This window comes from Adiantum capillus-veneris, chromosome 1, assembly GCF_014529385.1.
Source record: "Adiantum capillus-veneris isolate H3 chromosome 1, ASM1452938v2, whole genome shotgun sequence".
In the NCBI taxonomy this organism is placed as follows: domain Eukaryota; kingdom Viridiplantae; phylum Streptophyta; class Polypodiopsida; order Polypodiales; family Pteridaceae; genus Adiantum; species Adiantum capillus-veneris.
The window spans coordinates 101,498,362-101,511,153 of NC_140931.1; the positions used below are offsets into that span (position 1 = coordinate 101,498,362).

At 46.1% G+C, this 12,792-nt stretch overlaps 1 pseudogene; it reads right to left on the reverse strand.

The window, feature by feature from the left end:
* Positions 1 to 11,253: 11,253 nt before the first annotated feature.
* Positions 11,254 to 11,986, reverse strand: LOC147465273 (chlorophyll a-b binding protein CP24 10A, chloroplastic pseudogene; annotated as a pseudogene).
* Positions 11,987 to 12,792: the final 806 nt, after the last annotated feature.

Genomic DNA, 12,792 nt, shown 5'->3' on the forward strand with positions numbered 1-12,792 from the left:
CCAACCCACGTGATAGGTGTGACCTATGTATAGGTCGGTTAGAGTTTCCGTTTTTAGTTCGTACTCCAAGTTCTCATTTAGGAACGCTCCATCTAGGATTGAGGTGCTAGGGGTGTCCTTTGAACTAGATGCAATGTGGCTCTCTATGGGTTGACCCTTAGTGGTCGCTAATTCAGGAGCACTCGATTGCTCTCCTAGCAAGGATATTGACATAGGGGATTTCTCTTTTAACTCTCTTCGTTGCTCCGCCTTGCGTAAGCTCTCGATTTTCTTTTCCCTAGCTGCAATGATATATCGCTCAACCTCTTGTACTTCGGCAAGGCTTCTACCATCAGGTAATATAACCTCGGAGGGGAATAGTTCTGAAGAGTCAGGAAGTGCAGTGAATGGAGTATTCACGTGCACACTCTCCAAGAGCATGGGGTCTACGTTGGTCATGACTGGAAAATTTACTTTCCCACCCCCCTCATTTACATTGTTAGCTTCATGTTCGGAGTGAATGGCTCTACTAAAGGTTTCCTTCAAGCGGCTAATCACGCTCGGCCCGGGCCATGGGCCCATGGATGCATGTCTTGGCTTGAGCTATCAGAATTAGGCATTGGGTAACCCTCCATGATGTCGTAGTTAGAGGAAGAGTCACTAGACGCAATATGCGGGTCCTGAGTGGTACTACCTTGGGTTCCCGCTAAGGGCATAGAGCCTAAGGTAGAGGAATAATGAGTGCCCACGTAAACGGAGACACTCTCGATGTGCTCGTCCTCTAGCACGTGACCAAAGCGTAGGTGCATGTGACCTCAACACTCTAGAAGTGTTGGTGAGTGCCCGTGAAGGCCGCTCACCTAGTTTTTTATGTGTTTACAACCCAAATTTTTTGTCTCTTTTTTAACCAAGCCATGAAATATGGCATATGATAGCTCAAAACGAGCGTCTTGGCTAGATGGATGGGCTGTGCTTTACAACCCCAGATTTGGTTAGGTACAACCCTCAAAATCCTAAAACTAGTCTTTTCCTAGGTGGGGAGAGGGTTGGAATCGGTTACGTACAACTCTCAAAATCCTAAAACTAGTCTTTTCCTAGGTGGGGAGAGGGCTAGAATTAGTAAGTCCAAAGGGTGAGTGTGAAGGGGATGGTGGAGGACTTGAGGAACTTGTCCCACATGCCCTTTCACTTGAGATCCTAGTCTTTATATATAAGGTAGCGTGAGTAGTATATCATAAGATTGAGGACTGAGGCTTGGGCCTGGGCTTGGGCTTGGGGGATCCCGATCCCTTCTTGGGGGATCCCGATCCCTTCCTTTTAGGATAATATTTTTAAAATTTCCAAATTTCTTTTCAGTCCCAAATATCCTGAGTGTTTTTTTAAAATATATTTATTCAAAAAAAACTTTTTGTGAGGATAATGTGGTCACGTGTATGCCGACCTCTCACGTGCACACATTAGCTCTTAGGAGCTCTGTATAACCTCCTTACAACTAATTAACAGTTAATTAACTGTCTAACATAGAATTGCACACTCACACACACTCAACTCCTCTCTCACTGTTTACTCTACTTCTCACTGTCTACACTCACTAACAGCTCTACTAACACCTGCACAATACAGATCTTGCAAAACTAACAAAACCAATACAATGCAACACCAATAGAGCTTACAGTTACTAATAGAATCTGCCAAAAACCTACTAATTTGCCCTTCACAGTCACTAAACAGTTCTCACTGAACTCATCAAAAAACAGAAAACAGATGGAAGAAAAGCTTCCAGAGGTAGCACTGAGTGCTCCTCAAGCTTAATGCAAGCTGTCCCCCGGCAGCGGCACCAAAAATGTATGCTTTGCCATACGTGTTGAAGGCTGGGAACTTGCAGGTGCACTGTGTGCGAGCCTCGAAAGAGAGGCGCACCACTTACCTTATTTTTACAACAGTTGTGCAACGATCGGCCACTGTGGGCGCCCATGTGTGAATGGGCTAAACTCTTATATAAGGTCCATTTGACCTAAAAATCCTCATTCTCTGAGGTGTAAGCTAAGAAGTGCTCTTGCTCCATCTTTGTCTCCTTCTCCTTCTCTGTGTGCATATGCTAGAGAGAGAGAGAGAGAGAGAGAGAGAGAGAGAGAGAGAGAGAGAGAGAGAGAGAGAGAGAGAGAGAGAGATGATGATGATGTTGTATTTACATCCTCGGGGGGCCAAAATGACCCATGGGACCACAAAAAAAAATCTACAAGAGGCTCCCCTCATGTGTGTAGAGGGGGTAGTGGGCTAGTAGCTTTCTTGTGTGTTAGTGTTGTGTGATGATCCAATACTTTGGCAAAGTAGATGCCTAAAGCTACTCGGGAGGGGTGTGTCTGAGAGAGAAGCTCCTCAAAGGTGACATCTCCTTGCAATAGCAGTGGGAAATCAGCACGGATATGTGCGTATGCTGGGCACTCGATGGTGACATGGGCCTTGCTTTCCACTTTGTTTAAATTGCATTGTGTGCATGTCCTTCTATTTTCCTTAATATTCAGCCACCGTCCCGTTTCAATCTTGAGCATGTGTGATCGCGTCCGCATCAAAGTAATGGCCCGTCTTGCCCGGTGGGACATAGGGGTCCTGATATGCATCTGGGTGTCCCCAGTCTTGTAGGTTTCCCAATATCGTGTATTGATGTGTTTGCCGTAGTATTCAAATTTGGACCTGTGTACTGCTGTACTCCATCTAGTGTGTAGGGTTTCAAGTATGCTTCTGTCAAAATTCAGCCCATGCTCATGTTCAGTGCCTTCCTCTATGTGCATGTCCACATGGTCTCCCACATTCCATCTAGAGAACCATTTCCGTATGTCTTCTATGAGACTGGATGTGAGAAATTTACTCTTGTAATTCTTTTGCGGTTTACATCCGGCTTGCCATGCCATGTGGGGTAGATGGCTCTCCGGCATCATCTTAACTTTCATGAGTTATCTGTGTACCCTCTGTAAGGCTTGCATTTCCAAGGGTCTCTTGCCTATCTCCAAAAGCATCACTGAGTATGGGGTGGCAGTTTTGATCCCCATGTGTCTACATAGGAATTTTTTCTGTATCTTTTCAATGTCATTCCAAGTGCTAGCGGGGATACTCCCCCCCATACCTCTACACCGTAAAGTATTGTTTGGACCATGCATACATCAAATGCGAGAGACTTGATTTCCCATCACCTTGTGACACTTTGCTTGCACATGTTCTCAACTTCATAGTATTTCGCTTGTCCTGCATCAATTATGTTTGCACGCAACTTCCCCATGCATGGTTTGAAGGTACATAGGTGCCCAAGTACTTGAACCTCTCAACCGCTTGGAGTGCTTGCCCGTCATACGTGATGATGGGCTGATTCTCATTTCTACATGTGTGGACTGACATAACCTTTGTTTTGGCTACATTGACTCACAAGCCCGTTGCATTGCAAAATGCATGTACTGCATCCAAAAGTTTCTGTAGAAGGAGGGCCTTGTAGGCAAAGAGAACCACATCGTCGGCATATATGAGGAGCAGAAGCGTGAAAGTACCAATGCTAGGGTGATCTCCCCCCTCTCCCATAGCCTTGTTAATGAAATCATAAGCTCATCTATGCATAGTCCAAAAAGCGTAGGTGACAAAGGGCATCCTTGTTTAACTCCCATAGTGCTCCTGAACGCTTGTGAGAAACCTGTGTTTGTCTTGAGTTTACATCTGACCTCTTGGTAGAGGCGTCCCACTGCTGCCTTGAGGTGCATAGGAACTCCCAGAGTTTCCATACGTGACCATAGCCCTTGACAGGGTACTGTGTCAAACGCTTTCTTGAAGTCCACAAAACAACAATACAGGGTTTTGCCTTTTAGCCTGGTTTCATCCATCAAGACCCGGAGTGTGATAAGGTGGTCTATCGTGCTGTGGCGGGCTCTAAATCCTGCTTGTCCAATGGCACGTTTCCCATTATTTTCAGCCCATGTGCTAAGATCTTTCTCAATAATGCTTCCAAATAGTTTTGCCATACATTAGCTCACCATGATGGTGCGATAATTAGTGAGAAAATTACGGTCACCTCCTTTTCTGCCAATCTTGGGGTAAGTATTGGTTGATTGCTTGATTCATCATATGGTGTATCCATTTCTTAGCCTCAATACCTGACCATTTTAGCATTTCAGAGGTAAGATGTAATGTGTCAGCTACTTTCCCATTCGCAAGGCTTTTGAGGCCTTTAATGACTGCCTGGAAGGTGATGGGCTTTGGATGTTCGGCTTGAGCCCTTGTGTATATCTCCTCTTGAGTCCCTGATGGGGCATACAAAGTTTGTACATAAGCATACATTTCATTTAGGCTGAAATCTCCCATCACATCCCCTTTCTTCCCCTTCATGTTACGCCAAGCCTTCTTTGGCTCTTTCTTGAACCTGCTGAGGTCTAGTTGTTCTTTTGAGAGTTCATACGTGCGTCTCTTTTTCCTCTTGAGTGTATTGTATTCTCTAGCAACCCATTCCCATTCAGTTGAGTGTTGTGCTAAGCCTGTCATCTTGCGTTTGGCCTCCTTGCATTCTGCATCAAACCAAGGATTATGAGGTAAACCCTTCCTAGTCTGTTTACCATTTTGATACTTGCCCATAGTAATTTTTGCCGCTTCCTCCATTGCATGTCGGAAGATCTTCCACGTCTCTTCAATGTCACAAGGCATGTTCCGGTCAAATAGTAAGCTATCTAAGAGACTAGCATAGTCCTCTTTATTCTTGAGTTGCATTTTGTATGACCAATTCGGTGTATTCATTGTGTTGACAATAGGCATACTGGGCATGTGTAGGCATATATGAATTGGGGTATTGTCGGAGGTTGGTAGCCTGCTACCCACTTCAAAACTATGGACCAAGTCCAATGCATCGTATCTCACCAAGGCATAATCATTTGTACTCCTCCCATGATTTGCCGTGTAGAAAGTGTATGATCCAGAGTGTACGAACTTATCCGCACCATTCATGGCTACAAGCTGCATTGAGTTCATCATACTTATCATGGCTGACCCCTGTGCATTCATGATGTTATCACTTGAACATCTATCCCACATAGAACCAAGTATAAGTTCCCCATTCTTATCCGCAGGGTGCATTGAATGGTCTGTCAATTGTACCTGTGTAGAGAGAGAGAGAGAGAGAGAGACAGAGAGAGAGAGAGTGATCGATCATTGCGGCGACATTGGTGGCGGCGAGGCGGTAGAGCGCGGCATCAACGACAGTTCCTTCTTCTTTGCAGCATAGGATCCTTCACGATGTAGCATTGAGAGGTGAGTGACAAACCATTGTTCTTTGAGCTTGCTAGGATTCTCTAGCTGTGTGTTTGTAGTCTTTCGAGACTTGCACACAATGCACAAGGAAGTTCCCAGCCTTCGACATGTACGGCAAAGCGTACAGACTTTGCGGGTTTCAGATGTGTGGCAGCATTCCAGCTTTGTGAGGCCCCCAAACAACTTGGCCTTCTCTCGGTCGTACCACAGAGTGGGAGGCGTGAATCTATCTCGGATAGATCACTTCTACACTAGTGACCACTTCTGTGACTTGGGTGGGACAATTGGCATTCTGGCAGGAACATTCTTTTTGGACCATGCACCAGTGATCCTTACAATGACTGATAGGCAGAGGAGGGGGAGCACGATGCTTCGCATCCCAGAGAGGGTCTTGCTGGACTCAACACTTAGAGAGCGAGCGGAGGCTCTTTGGACAAAGAGCTTAGACATGCAGGATTCTCCTGCTGACAGAGTGGCCTCAGGACTTGCTCAGCTTAGTCGACTCTTTCTTCAGGAGTCTTCGGCTCGCCTGGCTACAGTGAGAGAGGAGGAGCAGCTTCTCCGATGGGGTGTTGCTTCCTTGCAGAGGATCCAGGAGCAGCTTCATCTAGACAGTCCTTGGTTGGAGGAGCAGTTACAGCAGACTCGCCAGGAGCTTGTCAGCACAGAGGAGAGGTGCCATGAGTTTGCTTTCCATCGACATACATCACAGTGGACCCAGGTCAGTGTTAGAAAAAACCCGGGGTCCAGTGTATTTTAACCGGCTGAAATCCTAAAATCCTGGTTAGATTTTGAGCTTGCCTTGAAGAAAAGCGGACAATTTTCACACGTTTTAGAGTTAATTAGCGGCAAAATCTTCAAAATTTGACCTAAAAACCGGGAGAATTTCCCGTTTGCCCTTATTTTCTTCAGTTAGGAAAAATGTTTTTTTCTAGCCCTGACCTCGGTGGGTGACAGAGTGGCAGGCGCTTTCTTTGAGGCAATGGGACCTCGGCATACGCATGCTAAGGTTAGCTAGTTGAGGAGTCTCGACGGGTCAATTGCTTCAGAGCCAGAGGACATGCGTGTAGTTGCTACCGACTTCTACCACGATTTACTGTCTGCAGAGTGTCAGGATGCATGCAGAGAGCAGGTGTGGGCACAAATGCCTTGTCTTGTGACTGGGGAGATGAGCTAAAGACTTGAGCTGCCTCTTCAGCTAGAGGAGCTACACACAGCTCTTAGAGCACTCCCCCGTGGTGGTAGCTGTCCAAGTGAGGATGGTTGGACTCCCAGCTTTTTCTTGGAGCATTGGGACCTCTTGGCTCAAATCTCTGCAGTGCTTTTCAGTACATCCTGCACATAGGAGAGATGCCTAACAACATGAGTGAGGGCTTGATTTACCTCATTCCCAAGGAGGGTGCCTCCTTGGATGAGATTCGACAGTGGCACCCCATCACCATCCTCAACTCAGCCTACAAAATTCTTGCCAAGGCTCTGAGTTTGAAGATTCAGCCACTTCTTGAGAGCATTATACATGAGACACAAACAAGTTTTGTCAAGGAACGTAGTATCCTTGACAACATCTTTACTTTTTGGGAGGCTTCTGTCCTCGCGCGACTCTGTGGTGAGGTTCTGGTGATTCTTCTTCTCAATTTTGAGAAGGCCTACGACAGAGTTGACTGGGACTTTTTGAGGGCACTCTATGCAAAATGGGCTTCTTAGATGCTTGGATAAAAGGGGTGTCAGCTTTGTACAGAGACGGGCACACAGTCAGGTACTTTTGTCAGGAGGTAGAGGTGATCGTTTCATGCTCACACGTTCGGTCAGACAGGGCTGCCCTCTTGCCCCCTTCCTCTTTCTATTCTATGCTTAGGTGATGAGCAGGCTTTTGGTGTCATAGCAGGTTGGTTTACGTGGCTTAGCACTCCCTATTCAGGGAGATGAGCTACTGGACGCTAAGTTTGCAGACGACTCAACCTTGTACTTGGATGGCCAAGAGGCCAACCTTCACAATTGTGAGCAGGCTTTTGAGTCTTTTTGTTGTGCATCAGGCACACTGATCAACTGGAGAAAGACAATGGCTTTCTCGATTGGTAGTGCTCCTATGCCTGATTGGGTGCCAGGTGAGGGTTTCAGGTGGATTCCCCCAGGGACTGTAGTTTGATACTTGGGCTGTCAGGTTGGTTTGGACTTGTCTCCCGAGCAGCAGATTGCTCCCCTCCTCCCTGTTGATCAGGAGGAAGTTTTTCTCTGGCAGAGAAAGTTGTAGTGGCCAACTAGGTGTTGTTGGCTACTATGTGGTACGTCACTTCTTGTTGGATCTTTTCTAATTCTTGTATCATCTAGGTAGAGAGGCTGATCAGGAACTTCCTTTGGTCAGGGCACGACACTCAAATAGCCCGAGCCAAAGTGGCATGGCAAGTAATCACTCTTCCTTGTTCTCAGGGCGGATTGGGGATCATAGACCCAGCACAACAGAGCAGAGCCCTTCTTGGGGAGTTTATTGTCAAAGGACTTCTTCCAGGTGAGGAGCCCTAGAAGGAGTTCTTGCTTCAGCGGCTTAGTGCTAGGGTGCCTCAAGCTGGAGGTCCCTGGCGACCCTCGACTCGATGGATTTTCACTGAGATGCGCAGAGTTGGCTTGAGCAGGCGACTAGAGGACCCCTTCGCTGTGAGTTTGCTCTGATCTTGAGAGCAACTGCAGAGAGGCCTGGAGCAGCGTCAGCCTACTTGGACGGAGGAGCGCTTGAGACAGCCTTGTTTGGAACCCCATGGTTAGCACTCAGAGAGGCCACTTGGTTGGTAGTCGGCCTCATGTTTCCTGGGGTCCCATGGCAGAGGGTCCAGCATGCTCTTTAGGTGACTGGCTATAGTTTTTAGGCTTGTTAGAGGAGCTTCAGGGCATTCATCTATATAGGGCATGAGAGGGGTGCAGAGCATGTGTCAGGACATCTCAGAGGTAGTACCAGTTGAGTGGCTCACACCTCTCAAGTCAGCAACGCCCAGATGGACGGGAGCCTTCACACGAATGGAGGTTCTCATCTTAGTTCGGGCTTGCTCAAAGACCACACCCTCCCTGTTTTTCGAGCTATAGGGTGAGGGACGCTTACACAAAATTGCAGTAGAGGCCCCACAGGTGGGAGAGTGCTCTTTTTAGAGGATACGAGTGGTGGGCATCTGTGGGAGGACTTGTGTCATAGATCCCGACCCAGTTGCTCTTGAGACTTGCCACTAGAGACTGTGGGCTTGGGAGAGTTGTTCACTGGCACGAGTACAATGGGATCCTAGAGAGTGGCTTTGGAGGGACTCTTTCTCCTCAGTAGACCATCCAGTTGTCCCTTTCTTTCAGTACATTGTTCGACTGGGACATCACATACTGGCAGTGTAGAGAGAGGCTCGTCCTGCTGCAACACCTCATTGGCAGGAGGAGGGTCTCACAACTGAGTTCTTGGGAGATTTTTGGGAGAGGTTGTGAGACTCCAGACAATCGAGGCGAGTCACTTTGTTCCAGTGGCTGGTTGCACACCGAGCTATAACAATTGGGAGATGGCTTGTACATAGTAGTCTCTCGGCCGCATGTGTAGCATGTACCATCTTGTGGAGAGTCAGCGTCACTGTCTTTGAGACTGTACTTTGGCACAACACTTGTGGATTTGTGTTCTTTGACTGATGCCAGCTCTTTCCACAGCTCAACAGTACACATGGGGAGCAGTTACTTGGTCTTCTCTCATGGGCGTGACACTTTAGTTTAAGCTATCCTCCACTAGTAGGATGATAGTGATGCAGGGGGGTCGACCTACACTCCAACCTGCTACACAGATCACTCCACAGGAGTGGTGCAGTGAGAGAGTGGAGTGTTGGGAGCTCATTAGTGGCCTGACACTCTGGTTCATTTGGCGGGCCCGCTGCTTCCGCAACTTCGACGCTCTCCTTGTACCACCAGTAGAGATTGTTCGAGATCTTTGGCTAGAGCTGGCTAGAGCTGATCCATACTCTCAGAGGATAGTTCGAGAGACTCGAGGATAGCTCTGACTGCATGCGGGAGCGCAGAGAGGCTTTTCTTCGACTTTGGCATCTTGGGCCTTTCTTCACCATGGTCGAGGGTGTGCTCAGATGGCACTACAGTCCACCTGTGTGGATTTTCCCTCCTCCCATCTCTTGATTTAGTCTCATTGTACATATGCTGTTTTTTCATTGGGAGAGTCTCCCCATCATGATTGTTGCAGCCCTCTCTTGCAGAGGTGGTTGTGGCCCTATGACAGTTTCATTAACTAATAGAAGGATCTTTTTCTCGGAAAAAATAAAATAAAATGGGAGATATAGAGACAAAGAGGCATGTGGACATACCTTGGATAAAATAAAAATACATCCTATGAGACATATGCAAAATTTTCAATTCTTTCAAAACACTCCATGCCTTACCCATTGTACAATTTGATCAAAACATCAAAAAGATGAACATTCGTTATTCATAGGAAACATTACATTTCATATCATTGTAATACATACGGCATCACTATATATGTTGCCCCCACAATCAATCGCTCGAAAGCCCTTGTTTAGTAGTGTAGCTCTCTTATATGGGTAAGAAATTAAACACTATGCACCCTAGCTACTCCTTTAGTTTCATCCACCTCTATGATGATTCCGATTGTCTTCTAGTAAGTGATGGAGAATTTACCCTTTTTGTTCAAGCTTTGCAACGAGCGCATCTTGAGCTCCGTACACATTTGATAAAGGCCATACATTTCCACTGTTGTATTGACAGCCTCCTTGAGCCATTGTTTTCCATATATTGCTTCGCCGTTTGGGATGACCTCCAAGCCATCCCAAACAGATTTGATGGACATCTCAAGATCCTCAGACATTACGGAGAGGGAGTAGTGCACAACGTTAGTTTTTAACTGGTGAACGAAAGAAGAGATGAAAACAAAGCTATTTTATAGCATTTAAGAGGCTATTAAATTAATATTTAATATGAATAGATGACTAATTTGACACCTCAATAGTCTCATTCCTTATGACACTATGCAAAAGAAAGATTTCTAAACAATGCTTTGTACAAGTGAGCCAAACAAAAACACATATTCAAGAAACCTTCATCGATGGAATTCTAACACGCCAAAGGCATTGAGGAGAGATAACAAAGGCCGTTGTAGAGAAAAGCCGATGAAAAATCAAATATATATCTATGGTAGCTCTCTGTTGAGTGTATTGAAGACTTGGACATCACCAATAATTGGTTGGTGGATAAACATATTCCCGTTATGGCTTAAGCTTAACACACACAAAAATTTGAAGTAGTAGATGTGCTTACATGCAAGATAGGATCGCTTGTGTGCAAGACGATTTTGAAAATCCGGGCATGTACAAGTTGGATCTTTGCAAATTTGAATCACATGATTACGTTCTCCATGTGATTTGACCTTGAAAAGTTTGTTCGCTCTTTTCACTCGGCAAGTTTCTTTTGCCACCCTTGCCTTCAAAGCTAGAGATGAAGAAGTTTTGTGACTTGCCTCCAATGAGATTGTGGTGCAGTACTTTGTTCGCACCCCATATCGAGTGTTGGAAGGACCGCTCTGCATGGGATTATGTGATCACCTCGTCACATTCTCATTGGCACTCAGAGTAGCCAAAATATCTAGAGCACACTCCCATGTAGCTTATTCCACTTGATATCCACATCATACAATTTTTGCACCTCCTCCGCAGAAAGGTTTGTGCCAATTTTCATTGACCAAATAGTCGGTAGTGCCCCAATTTGTGTGTCAATATTGCTATTAAAATATGACGATTCAAAATGTGCTCGAGACAAAACCAAAACCATTGATGAACCATTCCCTTTGAATGTTTGCGATATCCTTTGAAAGAGGGAGCCAGAGCTCCCACACTTGAACTTGCAATGAACCTGCCACACCTTCTCCCCTCGTTAGGCATTTCACTACAGGTCACTTTGTTACAAGTCTTATCGTAGAGTGAAATTTTTTGAGCAAGATATAATTGGAGCAAAGATCTAAATGGAATGGACCCATGTTGTGCTATGTGGTAAGGCAAGTATAGAGACCATGGCAAGGTGAGCATGCTTGATCTCTACGAGTTGTAACCTCTCCAACTTAGGGTAGTCACGAATATACTTTCCATTCTTCAATTCACTAGCAAACACAAGAAGGTCAAAGAACTTGCCACCGGGGTATCCTTGGAGACCTATGACATTTGCAAAAAATTTTGATGTGTAAGACCAAGGGGTAGCCGACTCAAAAGATTGGGAACCAGTGTCAAAGAAGTCAACCCATCTCTTGCTCTCAACCCATCGCATCAACAACAATTGAGTACCCAACAACATTCCAAAAGAGAATGGAGAAACTGCTCTAGGTTGAGATCCAACTTGGAACCAGGGGACTCCATTCCATGCTTGCCCCACAAAGATAACCATGACCCCTAGCAGATGTATCTTTTTCAAGTCGAAGGGGATCAAATCCATAGTCACCGAGAAGTGATCTATCAAGCCATTCAAGATTGACAAGGTTTCCACCTCCCCTAACCCTAGGAAGTCACGACTTCTTACTGGAGGAGGGCCGAGCAGAGACCTTCTTGTTGGCCATGCTTATAAGGTGAGAGCCATTGGAAGGGGTGAAGGAGAGGGAGGGACAGGACTCCAAGGAAGAAGTTGCTAATGAAGAGGACAGGCACATGGCAACATTGTGCAAAGAAGAGATGGATGAAGAGCTTGCTACAATGGCCACCATAGCTACACACAGAAGCGAGCTTGACAACTAGATTTCCTCACTCTTTCACTTGCAAGAAAACTTCTTTGTGTGTGTGTGTGTGTGTGTGTGTTGCACGTGCCTATACTTTGCTAATGAAGCATGTAAAAAAAATTAGGCGCACCTATGAGCACACACGGGCATGCGCTCCTCTTTGGAATCCTATAATTCAAAAGGTCACTCTTGCGTTTCCTCGCCCTGACTCTCCCTGGGCACGCTTATGATGTCCATGTGTCTCTCGGTGTTGGCCCTTGCTGCTTGCTGAAGGTGAATGGAATGGCTCTCTCTGTCTATGTGCCATCTGCTCTCTACTCTCCTCTCTCTGTGCTTGCCATCCCCCTATTCAGCTCTTTGCAAGGACATCAACACGCACACACTTCCCCACAAGAAAACATAAATCCTATCATTTCTTTGTCTCTCCCATGGCATCCCTATGTGACAAGACACACGCAAGGAAGCCTCCTATCTCTCTCTGTTGGCACGAATATACAAATGGGAGGCTTGACTCAAGCCCTTCAGACGATAATGAGAGAGAGAGAGAGAGAGAGAGAGAAACACGCGACATATCTCTCTCTATCCTTGCACCCAATCTTGACACATCGCAGACCCAAATGTCTCTGGAGTCTCTCTCTACATCTATTACTTCAATTTTAGAGGGTATATGTTTAGATACCTTCTACTGAAATAGCTTTCATGTTGTACAGAAGTGCATTAGCTAGGTCGGTGGTACATGCATTGTACAATGATATCCGCCTTTTGAATCCCTCTCGTGCCAACCAACTCCCATG